General features: G+C 38.0%; 1 protein-coding gene and 1 long non-coding RNA gene across 2 annotated transcripts in view; one reads left to right on the top strand and one right to left on the bottom strand.

Moving 5' to 3' along the window:
* Positions 1-21356, top strand: part of LOC306876189 (receptor tyrosine-protein kinase erbB-4-like) — a gene marked incomplete at its 3' end in the record, with an annotated part of 320461 nt that overhangs the window by 191087 nt on the left and 108018 nt on the right. The window lies entirely within an intron of this gene.
* LOC306876191 lies at positions 15014-18087 on the bottom strand. The gene is made up of 7 exons (XR_013784805.1): positions 17793-18087; positions 17629-17694; positions 17444-17514; positions 16844-17015; positions 16519-16673; positions 16301-16393; positions 15014-16209 (listed from the first exon to the last, which is right to left on the bottom strand). It is a non-coding gene; the product is annotated as an uncharacterized lncRNA (long non-coding RNA).

The following is a 21356-nucleotide window of genomic DNA, read 5'->3' as shown; positions in this document are numbered from 1 at the left end:
ATCAAGTGCTATTAGTAAAAAAAATAAGAAACACTTGAATATATGAATATATATGTCAAGATCTCTTGTCATGGTGCTTATGTTAATATTTTAAACGAGAAATTAAACAAATAAAATAAACTTCTTAATAAATAAATAAATCTTTTTCATTGATTGATTGATTAAAGTGTCTTGGAGACGTTGCCACAGTTCTTCTGGATTTAGTCTGTCTCAGTTTGTTTGGTTTCTTAGTGTCATTCCAGACAGACTGTATGATGGTGAGATCAGATCTCTGTGTGGAGCACTGGCTGCTGTCAGACTCCTTGTGAAAACAAAAATCTCACTGAATTATTACAATAAATGGAAAAATGAATTTTGGAAATGTATACGAATATTTCCTACTGACAAACTACAGCAAAAGATAGAAATAACTGACTTAAACCCATTTTTTTTTAGCTCGTGACAATACTAGTGTTCTAATGATTTTGGCCACCACTGTATAATAATTAAATTAATTATTTGACATACTGTAATACCTACTGACTTTGCTATTGATTTATTAAATATTTTCACAAAATAATAATAAAGTGTAGATGCTTGATAAGTATTGAAAAAAATATTCTTTATACTTTAAAAATTCCTTGTATTATATAATAAATCTTAAATCACAAATAACAATCAATGTTTTAGTGAAAGTAATCTTTAATCGTTTCTGTCGTTGTTAAAATAACCGCGTCATCCGCGCCGGCGCGCGCCTGAAGAGAGAGAGAAAGAGCACGGAGCAAAAAGGGCTTGAATAAAACGCGTTTGTCTTTAGACAGAAATACTAGAGATACTATATATACTAGAAATACTATATATATGACCAAGATGGCGGCGCGAACACATCGCGAGGCTCAGCGTCTCACCAGTTTTTGCAATTTTGCAGTATTTTTCCTGCTCATCTCGGGTCTGTTCTCACTGAACAGCTTTGCCTTAACATCATACACCCGACAGGAGCTTTTGGATATCGGTCTGCACTTTTCCAACAATCTTATAACCAATCATCGACTCATCCCGGAGATCTCCAGAACACCCGAGGCAACGCACTCTGCTCGGCCGGGCGGAAGTGCTCACAGGCGGCGCCGAGATCGTAAACAAAGGCGGGGGAAGCGTGGAGGACTAAGAGCTAAGCTAAAGCTAACACCGCACCGGCTCTCTTTACCCAGCATTTTCCTCGCTAATGTGCGGTCATTGGTGAACAAAATGGATGAGATACGACTTCGCATCACCCATAGTAAGAAACTTTTGGACTGCAATGTCATGGTTTTCACTGAAACATGGCTACATAGCGACATACCCAATAATGCTATTGATCTAACCGGACGCTACACGCTCCGAGCAGATAGAACGGCAGATGACTCCGGCAAGACCAGAGGCGGAGGATTGTGCATTTATGTAAACAAAGCTTGGTGTACGAACTCTGACATTGTTGGAAAACACTGCTCACCTAACCGAGAGTTTCTCATGGTTAAGTGTAGACCTTTCTATCTGCCGCGGGAGTTCACTTCCACCATCATAACTGCAGCCTATATTCCCCCGGATGCTAATGCCAAGCTTGCTATGAACGAACTGCATGCGGCCATTAGTAAACAACAGACTGTACACCCGGAAGCTGCATTTATTGTTGCGGGTGATTTTAATCACTCCAACTTAAAGACAGTGCTCCCCAAATTCCATCAGCATGTCTCCTGCCACACTAGAGGAGAAAAAACTTTGGATCATGTTTACACAAACATCGCTGGAGCTTACATCGCGACTCCCCTCCCCCACCTCGGACAGTCTGATCACCTTTCTTTGTTTCTCACCCCCAAGTATTCACCCCTCATCAACCGTGTGAAGCCATCAGTGAAGACCATCAAAGTGTGGCCAATGGGAGCAGAGTCTGTACTTCAGGACAAGTTTCAACACACGGACTGGAGTATGTTTGCTTCTCAGGCTGCCAGTGGCTCTCACACGGACATTGACATCTATACCACCTCTGTACTGGACTACATCAATACCTCCATTGACAGTGTCACAACAGAGAAACAGATCACAACGTACCCTAATCAGAAGCCATGGATGAACAAGGAAGTGCGGCTCTTGCTGAAAGCCCGCAACACTGCTTTCAGATCAGATGACGCTCAGGCCTACAGCATATCCAGGGCTAACCTGAAGAGGGGCATCAAGAAGGCCAAGCACTGCTACAAGCTAAAGGTAGAGGAGCATTTTTCCAACTCTGACCCCCGGCGCATATGGCAGGGCATCCAGGTCATCAGTGACTACAAGCCATGCAACTCCACTCCAACGGTCACAGACGTCTCCTTCCTTGATGAGCTAAATTACTTTTATGCTCGCTTTGACAACAACAACAAGGAGACAGCCACCAAGATCACACTCTCAGGAGACCATCAGACCCTCAAACTCACCTCCACAGATGTCTGCACAGCATTGAGCCGGATCAACTCATACAAGGCTGCTGGCCCCGACGGCATTCCTGGACGTGTGCTCAGGACATGTGCAGAGCAGCTCTCAGGGGTCTTCACAGACATTTTCAACCTGTCACTCACCCAAGCAACGGTGCCAACATGCTTTAAGTCCACATCCATTGTGCCAGTGCCGAAACACTCCTCCCCAACGTGCCTGAATGACTACCGCCCCGTAGCACTCACACCCATTGTTATGAAGTGCTTTGAGCGACTGGTCCTGGCACACCTCAAGAACTGCCTCCCACCCACACTGGACCCACACCAATTTGCCTATAGAACCAATAGAAGCACTGAGGATGCAGTAGGCACAGTACTGCACTCGGTACTCACACACCTGGAAAACAACAACACATATGCACGGATATTGTTTGTTGATTTCAGCTCAGCATTCAACACCGTCATTCCCTCCAAGCTGACCACTAAACTTGGAGACTTGGGTGTTAACACCTCCCTTTGCAGCTGGATTATGGACTTTCTGACCAACAGACCTCAGCATGTTAGGTCAGGCCTCACCTGCTCCACCACCATCACACTCAACACCGGCGTACCACAGGGCTGTGTGCTGAGCCCATTTCTCTACTCCCTCTACACCCATGACTGCAGGCCTGTGCATGGATCCAACTCCATCATCAAGTTTGCTGACGACATCACAGTGATTGGCCTCATCAGAGAAAACGACGAGACTGCCTACAGGGAGGAGGTACAGCACCTGGCTGCATGGTGCGCTGACAATAGCCTGCTCCTCAACACCAGCAAGACAAAGGAACTTATTGTGGACTTCAGGAAGAAGAAAAGTGGAACGCATGACCCCATCCACATTAACGGGATGGTTGTTGAACGTGTCTCCAGCTTCAAGTTCCTGGGAACCCACATCTCGGAGGACCTGACCTGGACCACCAACACATCCAGCCTAGTCAAGAAGGCTCACCAACGCCTCTTCTTCCTTAGGACACTGAAGAAGAACCACCTGTCTCCAATCATCCAGCGGAACTTCTACCGGTGTGCAATTGAAAGCATCCTGACCAATTGCATCACAGTCTGGTATGGGAACTGCTCAGCTGCTGACCGCAAGGCACTACAGAGGGTGGTGAAAACCGCCCAACGCATCACAGGGACACCACTCCCTGCCATTGAGGACGTCCAGAGAAAACGCTGTTTACGTCGAGCTCGCGGCATTCTTAAGGACTCCTCTCACCCTGACCATAGACTGTTTAACTTACTGCCCTCTGGGAGGCGCTTCAGGAGCCTCCGAACAAGGACAAGCAGACTCAGGAACAGCTTTTTTCCTACAGCTGTTTCCCTACTAAACTCTGCCCAATGATACCCCCCTCACACACCACTACAAACTCTTCACCCCTCCCCATCATTAAATCGATTAAAAAAAACAAAAAACAAAAAACAACAACCAATCTACACACTGAGTACTATGTACTGTAAATTTTTATTTCTATGCACTTTCAATGTTCATTGCACTAGTGTTTATATATCTTAATTTATAGCTCATTCATATCCATTTGTAATTATGTTCATAGTTTTTGCTCATAGTGTACATACATTTACTGCACAATCCATCTGTATAGTATGTTCATATCACCCATCTGTATATCATACTGATAGTATTTAAAAACTTGTAAATTATGTCCATAGTACTACTGCCTTATCTGTATATTTCTGTACATATGTAACATATTGTAGCCACTGTATATCCTGTACCTCTGCTTATTGCACTTCTGGTTAGATGCTAACTGCATTTCGTTGCCCTGTACCTTACATGTGCAATGACAATAAAGTTGAATCTAATCTAATCTAATCTAGAGGATATAGCGCTGAAGGATATTTGCCATAAACAACCCTGAGCGTTTGTTACGTGATCCGCTCTGCTGTTTTGATGCACTGCTCACTTAAAATGGTGCTGCTCTTATGGCTCACGGTCTGGATGGATGTGGATGCGGTCCGCCTTTTGAAAATCAGTTATATAGGTATTTAAGGATAAAAAACTCGAGTTGCTTTTAAAATATTCATGAGTCCTTTTCCTCGAGTCGAGTCAAGTCTGAAGTCATTTCAGGTCGAGTCCGAGTCAAGTCTGAAGTAATTTCAGGTTGAGTCCGGGTCAAGTCTGAAGTCATTTCAGGTCGAGTCCGAGTCAAGTCTGAAGTCATTTCAGGTCGAGTCCGGGTCAAGTCTGAAGTCATTTCAGGTCGAGTCCGAGTCAAGTCTGAAGTCATTTCAGGTCGAGTCCGGGTCAAGTCTGAAGTCATTTCAGGTCGAGTCCGAGTCAAGTCTGAAGTCATTTCAGGTTGAGTCCGGGTCAAGTCTGAAGTCATTTCAGGTCGAGTCCGAGTCAAGTCTGAAGTCATTTCAGGTCGAGTCCGGGTCAAGTCTGAAGTCATTTCAGGTCGAGTCCGAGTCAAGTCTGAAGTCATTTCAGGTCGAGTCCGAGTCAAGTCTGAAGTCATTTCAGGTCGAGTCCGGGTCAAGTCTGAAGTCATTTCAGGTCGAGTCCGAGTCAAGTCTGAAGTCATTTCAGGTCGAGTCCGGGTCAAGTCTGAAGTCATTTCAGGTCGAGTCCGAGTCAAGTCTGAAGTCATTTCAGGTCGAGTCCGGGTCAAGTCTGAAGTCATTTCAGGTCGAGTCCGAGTCAAGTCTGAAGTCATTTCAGGTCGAGTCCGGGTCAAGTCTGAAGTCATTTCAGGTCGAGTCCGAGTCAAGTCTGAAGTCATTTCAGGTCGAGTCCGGGTCAAGTCTGAAGTCATTTCAGATCGAGTCCGAGTCAAGTCTGAAGTCATTTCAGGTCGAGTCCGGGTCAAGTCTGAAGTCATTTCAGGTCGAGTCCGGGTCAAGTCTGAAGTCATTTCAGATCGAGTCCGAGTCAAGTCTGAAGTCATTTCAGGTCGAGTCCGAGTCAAGTCTGAAGTCATTTCAGATCGAGTCCGAGTCAAGTCTGAAGTCATTTCAGGTCGAGTCCGAGTCAAGTCTGAAGTCATTTCAGATCGAGTCCGAGTCAAGTCTGAAGTCATTTCAGGTCGAGTCGGAGTCAAGTCTGAAGTCATTTCAGGTCGAGTCCGAGTCAAGTCTGAAGTGTATAAAAATGCGACTCGAGTCCGAGTGCCTAACTCGAGTGCCCATCTCTGGCATACAGGCTTCATGGAAAGCGTTAGCAACCGCTGCTGTCAGTCCAGAAAGTGTCCTCAAAGGTCTTGAGAGGCAGGTGATTTGTAATAATTATACCTCGTCCCACCGCTGAGGCAAAGGTTAAACTTTGCATCCTTTCTTTGACATTTCAAAGTGCCGTTCTGTTGTCATTTTCAGAACAATTCCAATTTTTTTCATGCCCAGACAAACATTTTTTACTCAACATTTATGTAAATCCTTATTTATTTATTTTTAAAGCTGAACACAAATGCTTTTTAGATAGTAATTACCTCACAATAATAACCACCTCCGTAAGAACACACGAGTGTGTAAATTTAACACAGTTTCTCTCCTTGTGTTGTTCTCTGTCTTTTAGAGTTTCTTTAGTTCTGTGTCCTTTTCTTTCTCTCTCTTTCCCGTTTGCCCTTGATGGCAGCTTTTGATCACGTATTTTTCCTCTCTACCCAGAATCCGAACAGAAAATGATCAATGTCAAATGTGTGTTGGTTCATTTCTTCATTTGTTTTTTCATTCATTTGTTGATTTGCTCATTAATTAATTTGTTTTTATAATTTATTTTATATACAGATTTCTATTTTAATATGACTGTATGACTCCCAAAGTAAATTATTGTAAGGGAAGGGTGCAACCAAGTATTTACTTACTTTACTTTCCTCTCCTCTCCTACTTTCCAAGCTTCTTAGGAACTGTTTTATGATTATTTGAGCTGTAATTCATAATTCAACCTTTGATTAGACGTATTATTTGATATTATCTTGAATCTCTGATTGCCTCTTACACACACAGCGTTGTAGTAGTTGCACTGCTCATTACTCTTATTTTCAGCTGTGGAAAATGGGTTTCAACTTCCTGTCCTTCATGCAAGCTATTTATTTTCCTGCCTTTTAGAACAAATTATCTTGAAAGAGGACTTTATTTTTGTCAAGGTTTGTGTCTGCGCTGTCTCAAGGTTCTGATTTTGCACTGTACGCTAGTAATTTTTTTCTGGGTTGTTATGGATTGTTCTGTCGTCTTTAACTTGATCAGAAGCTTTTGTATCAGTTAATGGTGGGTTTTTGTGTGGTTCATGGCCTTTTGTTCATTTAAAAAAAATAATAATAATTCAGCTTTGCTTTTAACCAATTTTGTGTTCTACACTATACTATTCTGTTGTATTCATATGCTAGAATCACCACATGACTTGAATAGTCACAGTGGTATTTGCAAAGTGTATTTTTATGCATTGTGTACATCAAGGGAATAAGCTTGAATTGATAGAGACAGTTTGAAGATCAGTCAAAAAACACAGATGCACAAGTTATACATAAGCAAAGTGTTTGTAGAGTTCTAATATTTTAATCTTTACATACTGGCATTGCATGTTGTCACTGTGTCTTACAGACTTGAGACTCTTGAGGCTCTCTTTTGTTTTGTGGTTTTGTCCACCTCCTACTACTTCTCATTGCTGTTCCTTGATGATTGACTTTATATTTCCTCCACCGTTTGTTTCAGATACAGCACAGAGTATGTAAAGAAGTAGGTGTGTACTATTCAAAATGGAATTCACCTTGCTTCAGTTCAAGCAGCTTGTGAACTGATTATCTCTTCCTCTTTACTAGTTATACCGTGAAATAAACATGAATGAACATCAGAGTGTATATTCTACGAAAATATGTCAATACACCATTTTTCAAGTTCAAGTCCACCGACGTTAATCTACTCTACTGTCTGGTTTGTTTGTCAGACAAAAATGGCAGATTCAGTGTTATGATTTTTCAGATCGCCTATCAATCAAACCCCCTAAGAAGGGACAATTGAAAATGCCGCTTCAATTAATTTCACTAACAGAATTTGAATAAAATTTGAATCCAGGCAGCAAACTGGATGTGGAATAACAATTCTAATGCAAATGAAAGGAAGTTGGAATAACTAATTGAAATCCAATGAAATTCAGATTACTGAAATTAACTAGAACAGCAAAGTTTGTCATGATGAACTTTGAATGTTGTCTTTATAAAGCCTTGTTTTAAAACTTTGAAATAAATGTACAAAGCCCCAAAGTTTTATTAGCTTTACAGACAGTTGGGTTTTTGGATGGAGGGATATGTTTGAAATACCACCTATTAGTTTACAGTATATATTTCATATTAAATAAATTACTTTTTGTATGCATATTGCACAAAAGACTGGCCCTTTATTTTTTGCTCTCCAATATACCTGCACCTGTTCAAGAAGAAAATCTCAATGATCGTGCATTAACCTCATTGAGCCCTGCTCAGCATCTCATGAAAGCGTTCTGGAACAGCACACCGGAGATGAAAGACAAAGAACGAGAAAAGAGGGAGATCAGCCTCTGACTGCCTCAGACACATGTCTGTCTCGTGCTCTCTCTCTTTACCCTTTTCGGTTCTTTTTCGGCTTAGCGCAGTCTGTGTAAAGGGACCCGAGAGGAAAAAAAAGAAAATTACTTTTGTTGGTGCTTGCACAACACTCATTTCCATCTTTCTCGCGGAGGCTTCCAGACCCCAGGTCACTTCCAATTGTGTGTCTAATTGATTACTTCCCATGCAATTACGTTTGTGTCATACTCGATTTTTCACTGTTTGAGGCGCAGGGGAGCGATCCTCCTTCTGAAGGACAACAGTTGCACTGCAGCAAATCTAGAATGTGTCTGTATTATTAATCTTTTGGCGCAGCTGTAGTGCAGTAATAACCAGCGACATAAACCGCAAACGGAAGGTTACAGAGGGGGAAAGGACAGTGCCAATGACAGGACATTTTTTTCCTGGGTACTGTGGAAAAACAGCATTAAAAGCGACAGTATTATGATTCTGCTCATTTGCAACAGCACAAACAAGTGCTTCTTTATTAGTCCTTGGAGGAGTCCGTTGTCTTTACATTTCCCACTTACATATTCTTTGTGCTTTTCACTTTTTAATTTTGCTGACTGTTTTCAAGTTCATTAACTGAAGCGTTTGGGAATTATGTAAGCTGTGAGAAAAGAATGTAATGAAATATTGATGTCCAACCAAAATTTGCGAAATTTTAATCATTAGAAGAATTTGACCCTTCTGGCCTCACAACAGAAAGAAATGTGTGATGGTAATGTAGGGACCTTTTAGAAATGACTCCTCAGTTTTTGGATTAGAATTTATTACATTTTAAGACGGTTAGTTTGCCTTTATCAGTGCGAAGGAAAATAAATAGTTTATATATAAAATGTAAAATAATTATTTGTACATATTTGTTTGCTAAAGTGTTACCTGAATGGATTGAAGTTAAAAAAAAAACTGTAGTAAATGTACTTCTCTTTCTAACTGCAGAACACATGCAGAGTGTACTTTCCTTCTCAGATAACAGAACTGCTGAGAAACAAAGCCCTGGGAAGTGGAGTAGAAAAATGGAAGAATCCCTTTTTAAAGTTGCCTGTATTTAAAGCGAAAAAGAGAGAAAAAAGAAAAGCGGTAATTACACAGAGATCAAATAGAGAGCGTGGGGCTAGTGCTAATACCCACTCGCCCACCCCAATCACTGGAGAAACCAGGCCTATTAATAATGAATCTGGTGTCATCATTAAGAATCTGAATGATTAAACATGTCTCCTGGCTTCAAACACCACTTTTCACAGTCAAAAAAGAGAGATGGAAGCCTATATTCACACACATATGGCTCACACATACTGTAATGATATGAAACATGAAACATACTATAGGGCTACAGATTTGAAAAAACGTGAAAGTGAGTAAATGATGACAGAATATATTTGTTTGAAATATACCTTTAAAGATGAAGTGTGTAATTTCTGCACCATTGGTTGAACCATGAAGTTTAAATGTCAGGTGCTTAAACACACAGAAAAATGTTTTGAAAACTCCACAGAGTCCTTGAATTGCTTATGTAATATTATCTCCACACATTAAGCTGAGAAAGTAAAAAAGTCATTCAACATTAAAAACTTGCATCACTTTTTTTAAGTATGTCTAATGCTTTCATCCTCAAATTAGAATGTAGTACCATGTTTTGTTTAATTCTTGTTAATATTTTTTAATCCACTCCACAGGATTTCATGATTTTTCCCACATTCCACTGAAGTAAAAGTGGAGAGTTTTGTAGCAATATATAGTAATAACTTTGGATATATGGGGGGGGGGTGAACCTAAAGAAACACATAAAGCCAACTTCATGGGCAAACAACAGCCAACTCCATGAGTCTATAGAATGTAATTCTGATAGCTGTTCATGGCCACATAGTTAATTCAATTGCATGAAGCATCCTGAGACAACATGTCCAATTAACATCACTCCATTCTGTGTACTGTAAAAAGAATCTCAGCAAAGAGAAAGTGGAGCACACCACAGAGCGGTTATATAATCTGAGGCAGGTGGAAAGAGAACAGTGGCTCTCAGCTCACCCTTATGTTGAAGGCAGTGTAGAGCAAGCATTGACAGAAGGGAAATTGGTGCCTGATTTATCTTTGACAGTTTGATGATGGCAGATATTGATCTTTGTTCAATCTGAATATAGCATGGCATTAGCGATTGCAATTGCTTGAAAACACTACCTGAATTAAAGGGATAGTTCACTCAAACGTTTGTCATCATTTACTCATGCCAATGCCCTGTATTGTTTTATTTCTTGTTATATCAAAGACTTTTGAACTGCTTTTTTTCCATACACTGAAAGTAGGTGGTGATTTATACTGCCAATCAGCACATATCTACATTTAAGTGTAATCATTTACCAGTCGCTTTTAATGAAAGCGACTTACAAATGAGGTCAATAGAAGCAATTAAACCAACAAAAGGGCAACAATATGTAAGTACTGTACAAATCCCGGTTAGTCTAACGTAGTATGTTTTATTTTATTATTTTTTTTTAATTATTATTGATAGAATAGAAAGTGCTAGTATTAATGGTTGAAGTGTAGACATACTGTATGTATAAACAGGAATTAACAGAATTTTTGTCCATGATAACTTTTCCATCTACCAGAGCTCTCAATTGTTGTTCATATTTGTGAAAAATAAAATAAAATAAAAAAATATTTGTGTTTTATGTTTTAAAGTGACCTTTAAAGCTTCTGTCATATCATTTTGAGCTAACTGTGAGTGTAACATAACATTATACCTGTGTGTTTTAGCGTGTTGCTGCTAGTCGACAGCCTGCTCCAGTGTTAAGAAAGCTTTGACATACACGCGTTTTAGCTTCGCCCATTTGTCTCCATTACCCGTAAGCCTCTGCTAATGGAGTCAAAGAGTCTCTAGGGTGTTGTTAGCACCTGACTTTACCGTTTGATTCGAGCCTTTCTAAAATCAGTCATTACGCTCCAGCCTGAACACAGACTCGCGCAAGCATTTTGACACAAACAGAGTTGTTCTGTGACCCAGAGCTGTACATCAGGATATTGCTAAATGACTTTGTACGTTGATGTCTCTTGCAGTGCAAGCAAACGCTCGCAGTTGAGAGAAAGAGAAGCAAAAAACAGGGTGGGAAAAAAGTAGAGCGGCTGTGGATGTTGAATAATTCAGGACTGGCAGCATATGGGGTTTCAGGGCCAGCCGGAGTGCAGGAACTCCAGCCACTGATGAGCACTGTGCCCAAACCTCACCTTTGTCCCGCACACACACAGACACAATGTGTATCAGCAGCGCTCATAAAGCTGCAAACCATGCTCGCCTGTCCACTCTGAGTGGTTTCAGCCCTCCACCCCCTCAGATATCAGACTCGGGCCTCATTAAAAGTTAATGTGATGCGTGCAAAGAATTTTAATGTCAATTAATAATCAAAACCGTTTCCTCCACAGCCCTGCGGTGTTATTTTAGAGCTGAAAACCAGGGCATTCAACGCACCCAAAGCAAAGACTGTGGGGTGCATGAGACATCAAAGTAACCCCGTTATCCCACTACAGACCTGATCAGTTCAAACCAATGCGTAGCAGGTGATCGGCGCTGTGTTGCGGAGAACGTTTCCTGGCAGGTGTGTAACGCAGTGGTGGATATTTGAACAGCGGTGTGTTGCGCTTGCCAGCGGTTCTGGCTGGGTTTCTGTGCGTGCACAAGCCAAAGCCTGTGTCATTGGGCATCAACAGCATGCAGAGCTGGAGTCGATGCACAGCCGTGCACATCTATACTCACACACAGACACTTACGCTTTCAAGTGATACAAACACTACAGACTGATAAAAGGCATCTCCACCTCCGCTAGTCCTCCTGTTCTTGACATTCTTAATTTGGCATTGTTTCATCAAGCCCACAGCAGGAAACGTTAATGAAACATTTAAGAGCGCTAAGTCAATTACCTCTGCTCGTGACAATCACAGACCTCTTGTTTCAGAGAGAATGTGACGGAATGGTTGTTTGGCTGAAGCTGTGGGATGTGCTCTGGTCTCATGGTTGGTAGGCCAGGTGGAAACGGTATTGCTCTGAATTCTAGTCCACATTGCAGCTTATTTTTTCTGAGATTGTCTGACTGGCATGTAAAGCAACCAGCCTCATTAAGCAGTTTAAGCAATTGTTTATCTGCAACAGTTGATGCTACTTTTATTTATTTATCTATCTATTTATTTATTTATTTAATGTTAATATTTGTTGTTGTTTTATGTGTGTGTGTGTGTGTGTGTATGTATATGTATATGTAATAAATATGCATATAATTATATTGATGCATTGTGTTGCCTTCTTGAGCATCAGTAAATGTTTCCACCCTTTTGTAATAGTTGTGTATGAGTCCCTCAATTGCCCTCAGTGTGAAAAGATGGATCTCAAAATCATATAGTCACTTTTGGAAAGTGTTCAAATGTGCAGAAAATGTTGGAAAATCAAAGAATGTGCAGGAGCTGGAGGATTTTTCTGAAGAACAGCAGGCAGTTGAACGGCTCAGAACCAACAAGGGACTCATGAACAACTATCACAAAATATAAAAACAGTCGTGGATCATCCAGGAAATTACACACAGTATTAAAATTCAAGGGTATGTAAACTTTTGAATGGGGTCATTTTTGTAAATGCAGTTATTATTTTATCTTGTTGAGTATATGTAAACATCTGTTATGTGAAATAGCTTATTCAGGAGAGTACTACATAAAAAATAACATGCAGTTTTCATGATCCCTCTTATTTTGTTTCTGCAAGAGGTATGTAAACGTTTAAGAGGTATGTAAACTTATGAGCACAACTATATATATATACATATATATTGATATTCATAGATAGATAGATATACAGACAGATAGATCTCAATTTTTTCATTTTAAATGTAATATTTTTTTATTACATATATTTTAAACAACTTTGAAAACAAAGCAAGAGTTTTTATGCTAGTTTTATTGCTAGCAAGTGCATCAAACTAAACTTTTTCAAAAATGTAATGCCACTAACCTGGTTACAAGTGATTAGTTGAAACCGGTACTTTCTAAACATTGCTTTGTTCCAGCATTGACCCGTGGAAACTTTGTAGACACCAGCTAATCCGATTAGAATTGGCGATTTTAGCTAAGGCTTACCATTTTTGTGTGCAATATGCATCAAACGGTCAGTGAATGAACTGTTCAATAGTCTGTGGGTGTGCTGACTGAGACTCGAGACTGTATAGTGTTTATTTAATTATAGAAATGCTTCTGCAATATTATGTAAAGCATTTGACTGTACAAGGTCCACGTATACATATCATGCTCAATCATCTTATTAATGATATATGGGTGCATGGCAGCACTGTAAAGAATAACTGAAAAGACTGATGGGGTTGGAAATCAAAGAGGACAAGAAATTAATTTGAAAATGCCTAGCAATCACTTCTCTTAAAGGGCCGCCTATTAGTTATTCTCTTTTTCCTGCTTCCTGATTGCCTAATGAGTTGATATCTAGGAGGAAGCAGGTGAACATAACAAGGAATACCTGTTCTGACTACCATAGAGTCACATCAGACGCCACCATGAAGTGTGCCCAGTGACATAGAAAACACCAGAAGGAGCAAGAGAAGCAGAAAGCAGCTGGTGTGCATCTGGAGTAGTAAATCGAGTGTGCGCCGGCTCTTGTGTTTCAGCTAAACTGGCACAGCAAGGTCTTTGCTGCAGCATCCCCGTCTCCCTCCGTGGCTTAATAATTAATGTATTTATTTTTTGCATAGTGGCTCACAGGGACGAGGTTCAGGGGCTGCACTGAATGCAGTGGAGGGTAATAGGACATGAATAGCCCCTGCTGCTGCTACGGCTGCCCTGCCAAGCGCTCAAGCAGCCCAGGTGGGGTCTGCCATGCGAATGAATGCATGATGCTAAATATACCCCAAACTCCTCCCTCACTTCCCCACCTGGGCTCTTGTTTACTCTCAGAGCACATCTGAAATCGCTTTTCCAAATACAGACCATTTCCTCATCCAGCCCTCTTACATTATTTTGCAGCACTACGCATGAACAAATTTTTTAATGTGTTACATAAGGTATTTTAAGTCATCTCTAGTTTTGGTAGCAGAGCAAAGTTTGGCCCAAGCAAAGTTTTGGAGTCAAAACTAGAGTTTAAATTCACTTTAACTAGGGATGGGAATTATTATAGGAAAATGATTTTGGTTCTGTTATGAATGCTTTTTCGCTAGTTTTAAGTAAGGGTGAGAAAGAAAGAATAGACATGTTTAAGTATTTTTTGGGGAGAAAAATATATTGATTCCCAGCCTTATTATTATTTTTTATATATATATATATATATATATATATATATATATATATATATATATATATATATATATATATATATATATATATATAAAAAATTTTTTTTTTTTTTTTTTTTTTTCTCATATCACAGTTTATTGTTTTAGAGATGATTATAAGTAAATAAATCAATTCCCAATAAAACTGTCCCAGTGTGGAGATATACAGTATATGAAGAGTTCAGATGCAAAAGCCTCTAAGTGCCATCTGGAATTGTCTTCTAAAATGAGCATTTTTCTCAGCCTCCTTTGTTTTATGTTCAGTTATTTCACTTTATGAAAAATGAGCCTATTCATTGCCATTAAAGTGAAATTACTGAACCTACAAATACACTCAAAAAAATAGCACTTTGGTTGAACATGATTTAATCGTGGACAGTGGTTCCACGTGATTACACCACATTATCTTAACAACAATGGATGATGTTAAACCAGCTTGAAATATTTGTGTTCATTTAACATGAACAGATGACATTCACTAAACATGATTTAAATATTTATTAACTTGAATTAATGGTTTTTATTGAACTTCAATTAATCATGTTATCTTAAATTTAATCCTTGATGTTAAGCCGATATGTTTACATCACTTCTAATGAATCCCATTTAGTCAAGTTACTACTATGTTATAAAATAATGAATATCACCCGGTTTCCCCCATAATTCAATGATGACTACGGAGGCAGCAAATATGTAATAAATAATTTTTACTAGGGAACAGCTTAAGCAGGTGTCACACTTTCAAAAACATTTCAAACACATTAAGCCTGAATTTGACAATTTATATACATTTACATTACATTTATCTGACGCTTTTATCCAAAGCGACTTACAATTGCTATATATGTCAGAGGTCGCACGCCTCTGGAGCAACTAGGGGTTAAGTGTCTTGCTCAGGGACACATTGGTGTCTCACAGTGGATTCGAACCCGGGTCTCTCACACCAAAGGCATGTGTCTTATCCACTGCGCCATCACCACCCCTTATAAAATACCACCCCTTATATATATAAAAATGTGTACAGAAATGTTTTCCTTTACAATGCAAAATGAAACAAACAGGTTTACATTCCTACATGTACAACAACCCATTAATAAAAAAATAAAAAAAGAATAGCCAAATTCCAAAATGTGCCTGGATAATTTTTGTAAAGGAAAAGCAAACACAATGTGTGCTATGTGGAACATCTTTGAAAACTATTTAAAATACATTGTCATTCAAATGTCTTTCCTTGAAGAACAGTCAGAAGCCATTAAAACCGTCATTGAAAAAAAAGTTTAAAAGGACAACAAAAAATAAATAAATAAAATTAAATAGTCCCCATTAACTAACCCATGAGTCATTGAAACCCTTGATGGTTTTCCTTGACCTTCTTTGGGTGAGTTAAGGACAAATGTAATTTTTAAGGAAACTATTCCTCTTCACATATGCCTTGATGTTTAAAAAAAATCAAATCAATAAAAGGCATTAAAAATGTGTGAACATGAAACATGAACATGTTTTGACTATTTGACACAAAAAACATAGTTTCAAGGTAAAGATCAGTCTGTTCATCAGTCCTTTAATGAGGTGTAAAAAGCTTGGTCTTGAGGGCTTGAACTTTGGTGGAGAGTTTGTGTCCATCATGCTCCAGGAACACTTTTTGCAGGAGTTCAAAGGTGTATCGAAACTCCTTCGGATAACTAAAATTTAGGGCATAAATAAGCCCAAAATCAGCAATGCAACACCATTAGCTGCATTACCAAGCCCTTCTAGTGCTGTAACTCCTTCAAGAACTACTCCAACATCCGCAGGTTCATCACCAACTTCACATCCTTCACATCTGATGACAAAAACACCCATCACCATTTCTTTGAGTGCAGCTTCAGCGTTGGAAAAATCGACATCCTATAAACAGAAACAAAGTACATTAATACTAATGTACTATAAAATGTATTGTTATACACAAAATATTGTCAGAATATTCAGCCAATAATACCATGTACTCCTTGATGAGATTGTCAGGATCCTCATTTAGGTAGACAAACAGGGCTTTGAGGACACACTCCCTCTTAACATTAATGCAGGCATACTAGGGAAAATAAAGAAAATTAGCAACATGTACCAATCAACTAATACATTTTCAAGTCACACAAATCATAAGTGAGAAACAAATGATTAATTTATCTAGAAAAACAATTTTCGCAGTTATCATACCTGTGTAAGTGGCACAAGAAGTTTCCTTATCCTTTGTCCCTGAGCTCCACCTCTCTTGGCAAAGATCCTCAGAAGACTTGGAGTGTGTTCATCCAGCTTTGAGAAGAATTTTGAAATTAAGGCAACAGTTATACCCGTGCAAATTCAGCACAAACCTAAAACACAAAGAGAAAAACACCAAAACTTTAATGTATGCCCAAAAAAAGCTAGCTAGCCTATGTGTTCTAACTTGCTTATATGGTGTAATTATTTTATTTGACTTATTGGCATTTTAATACATTTAATTTTATGTAAAATCCCACTTAAAGACATTAAGGTGAATTACCTCATTTATTGCTCATAAAGTCAGCAATAAGTGGAGATTCTTTGACAACCTCTTGTCTTCTCAATGCAAATGAAAGGTCCATTAATCTTCTCACAGTTTGCTCGTTGTTCTTCTTCTTACCCTCAGAAAGAAGGGAACACTATCTGGTGCCCCCACCAGACCCAGAGATTAGCTGAACAGATTCAAAAATGGTCAAATTCATGGTTTTCTCTATGGGAGTTGTAAAATGAGACCATTTAAAAAAAACACTGTAACGTTACTGTACTGGTTACAGTCAGTATTTCTATTAGTTTATACAACTTTAAAATGTGTGTGGTTCTGAAAGACACTAATAACAAATATGAATAACTATAAAAATGATTAGCCATACATCCATACCATTCTAGCAACCAAAGGCGCAAATACCCATTATTGATATTATTATTAACAATATTCAGTAACCAATAATAATTGTCATTAATGCTTTCAAAACGCACTGAACCATCAACCACACAACACAACATTGTTATAATATCCTTGATCGATGCCATGAAAATGAACAGAGTGCAAAGATAGATGATTAAACTAACAAACATGTGCAAACTTAGACACATAACTTACCTTTTCGTTTGATGTTTAATTTAATTCTGTTAATGGCGCGGTGATCTCTTTCAGGCATAAAATCGTGGATTCTGTCATAAATTCATCCGTATCAGTCGACATAATAAAACCGTTGGCAAAATTGTTTCTAATAACACTGATGCAAATGGATAGATGAGTTAAGTTAACAGTAAGTTAACAGTTACCTGTTCGTGTGCTGTTTAATACAGTTTATGGCGCGGCCATCTCATTTAGGCTTACAATCGTGCATTCTGTCATAATAACACATTAACTTAGTATCAACCGACATCATAAAACAGTTTGATAATATTGTTTCTAATAACAGTGATGGAAATGGATGAACACGTACCTGTTTGTTTTAAGCTTATATTCCAGTGGTGTGGCGATCTATTTCAGATATGCGCATGCGCAGCATTAACGCATTTTATGAATGTTGCCGCCAGGATATGCAAATTGCGTCACAACAAATTTCCGCTTCCTTTAGGTTGAGAATGTCGTTTGTTTTCAGGCTGTTTTGACATTCAGTCCGGCTGACTTTATAAAAACACACATTTTATATGTGCGATTGACTTTTACTAAACATTATTTGTATCAGTCTGATTTATTATCTAGATTTCTTCTTCTTTTTCTTCTTCTATGGATTTACTGGCGGGTCGCATACCAACTTTTTCGGTGCATACCGCCACCTCCTGTGCTGAATGTGCTGAGTGTGAAGTGATAGGTGTATATTGTAATGTCACAATGTAATGTGTATATTATATTGTAATATTGAATATTGTAATATTCTTAATGAATTGTATGTAATACAAATGTATAGTTATGTAATTCTCTTCTAGTTTCTTCTCTCAAAATAAAAGTTTTAAAATTAGTAAGTATGAATAATTTTGTGCTTTATTTTTCAAAACTTAGAAAGTAGACATTAAACCAAATAAATATGAACAACAGTAAAGGCCTTATTATTTTTTTTATATAAATTTTTCATTTATGTTGCTTTGCACTAAATGTGCACAATAAATGTTGATTATTAAACTCCACATTAGCTTTATTTTGTCACTAGACATACTAATAGGCTAGTGTGTGCTTCATTCGACACAAACCAAATACCCTTTAAATGGATATAATGCATTGTCTTTCAGGTAACAGCAATTTAAGACAAATAACAAACCTAAAAACACCAATAACCATTTAATTGCACTTCTATAATTATAATCAAGCTATAAATTAATAAACAAAAATATTTAAAATAAAGAATAAATATTATGTAAGTTATTATATATATATATTTTTAATTCAGTTTGACTGAGCTAAGTGATTGAAACATGTACTTTTAAAATGAAAACTTTATGTTAAACCAATGAGTGACAGTTTTAAGTCAGTTTAACATGACACAATCATGTTGAAATGAAAAATAGCCAAAATGGCATTAATTCAACATGAATTGTTCAGGTAAAGTGAACAAAACTGAAAAATCATTTTTTTGAGTGTAGGAGCCTGCTAAAAATGCTAATTTTAGAAGAAAATTTCAAATGGCTCTAAGTGGCTTTTGCATCTGAACTCTTATACACATTATATTATATTTATAAACTATTTACATCATTTATATTCTCTTTCAATCTGTTATGAGATTTAGAGGTTGAGTTCAAAGGCGTTCCTGGCTTCACCTGTAGGCTATCAGGGGAATGCCGACCTCTGCCTGAAGTCAAGAGAGGTCACAGTCGAGTCATCTGTATTCAGGTGCTCTTTTGTTTCAGTTAGGTTTATTTTCTCTTTCTCTCTCTCTCTCTATGAAACTCCTGGGGACAGAGCTCACTGAAGTGCTGGTGTGGGGTGAACTGCTCTGATATCTGAAGTGTCACTCAGAAGCCAATGTTGACCGCCTCGCTCTCTCTCTCTCTACTTATGTTTTTCATTGTGGTTTTCATTTTTTATAAAAGCATGCGTTTAAGCTCACTTGTGTTCTCTGATTAAGCCATTGTGCAGTTAAGGAGCCATTTTGCTCAGCCCAAAGAAAGAGAGAATGGATGTTTGAGTTACTATTCAGTGTTAACAGCTTTCTCCACAGCACAATTTTTTAAAACACAATTTTTTTTTAATCACCCTTTTTGCACATTGTTTGACCACATAATAATAATAGTAATAATTATTATATTATATTAAGATATAATATTATATTAATATACAATATTATATTATCCACTTTATATTATCCAAAGTGATTTACCAATAAGGAATACAAGCTATTCATCTTAACAAGTTAGTTCACGCAAAAATGAAAATTGTCATCATTTACTCATCCTCATGTTGTTCCAAACCTGTATGAATTTCTTTATTCTGTTTAACGTAAAAGTTTAATACTATGGTAGTCAGTGCGGTCCAGCAACTGTTTGGTCACCCACATTTTTCGTTTTTTTCATTCATTCATTCATTCGTTCATATGTATGTATGTATGTATGTGTGTGGGTGTGGGTGTGTTAGGATGTGTTCAACAGTATAAAGACACTCATATAGTGAGCAGTGAAAGAAATTAAAAATTATTTTATTTATATAAAATATATTATATTAAATTATATTCTTCATTTTTAAATCATAGATGTCATCAAAAGGTATTATGGAGATTATGTAACATTACTCCCCAACACTGCACTAACACCATATTCTCTCTCTCTCTTATGAAGTGGTTCATCACAGTGTTGACCTGAAGTAACTGTGTTCAAATCCTCTCAGAGGAGATAGCTGGCCCAATGTACAAGTTGTGTACAGTTTTGTGGACGACAGTCTTAATCTGTGTTCGTTATCTGCAGACAAACCATTACTGTGTTTCCTTTCCTATTGGCCTGTGTTTCAGAAATCTATTCCCACAAGCGTGTCGTTGCATGTAGTGATTTAACTGCTCTAATTCAAGCTCACCTACCCGACCGAGATATGTAGCATGAAAGGTTATTTCACTTACTAGAAATGAGAGTCTTACCCTTTGCCCTCGCTCATTTATACCGCTACTCCTTTTCTATTCTTTTCTCAGATAAATAAGCAGATGCTCCCTGCCCTAGATAATTCCATAAGCCTTTAATCTTAGCCATTTTTCATAAAGATTCATCGGAAACAATTGCGTGAAGGATAACAAAATTTAATCAGCCTGCTTTAAACGCAATTACCACCCTGAGGAAGTCAAGGGGCAGAGAGGATTGTTGGTAAAACCCACCGTCTGAAGTCATCCATAATGTTATATATATATATATATATATATATATATATATATATATATATATATATATATATATATATATATATATATATATATATATATATATATATATATATATATATATATATATATATACTGCACCTATATTTATTGAGCCGACCAGCCTTGAACCTTCATACACCTTGTAACCCAACAAACATCTCAAAATAAGACTGAGTTCAAATGCTTTCACAGTAACTGTTCATAAATAGATGTTATAGTGTAATGTGAGCATCTGTCATTGCTTTTAAAACACTACTTTTGTGCTGTTACTACAGTTTTCCTGTCAGCATTCAATACACTTTCAATTCTTTCTTTATTGCTTGTATATCACACCGTCACTGTGACAATTCCCCTTATAACATTTGCCAATAAAAATTGCCCTCCTGTAGATAGAATAGTGTCCTGTTTTTTCCACCGCCATTTTTTACTTTTTAATTTGTATCAACCTTGGTTGGATTTGAAATGGATTTATTTCAATGCAGCTCTTGCCTGTTATTTATTGCCTTTGTCATTGGTTTTTCAAGAGTTGTTATGGAGTTGGTCTTTGTCCCTCCACAGCCCGAGCAAAAAAAAAAAAAAATGATGCATTGAGCACTACGAGAGGGTCCTTGGTTCAGATGAATTCCAAGGTTCGAAACAGACACATGTAACCAGTAGAACACATGTTCT

This window comes from Barbus barbus (assembly GCF_936440315.1).
Source record: "Barbus barbus genome assembly, chromosome: 10".
NCBI classification, from domain to species: domain Eukaryota; kingdom Metazoa; phylum Chordata; class Actinopteri; order Cypriniformes; family Cyprinidae; genus Barbus; species Barbus barbus.
This window is presented reverse-complemented; position numbering and strand designations above follow the sequence as displayed.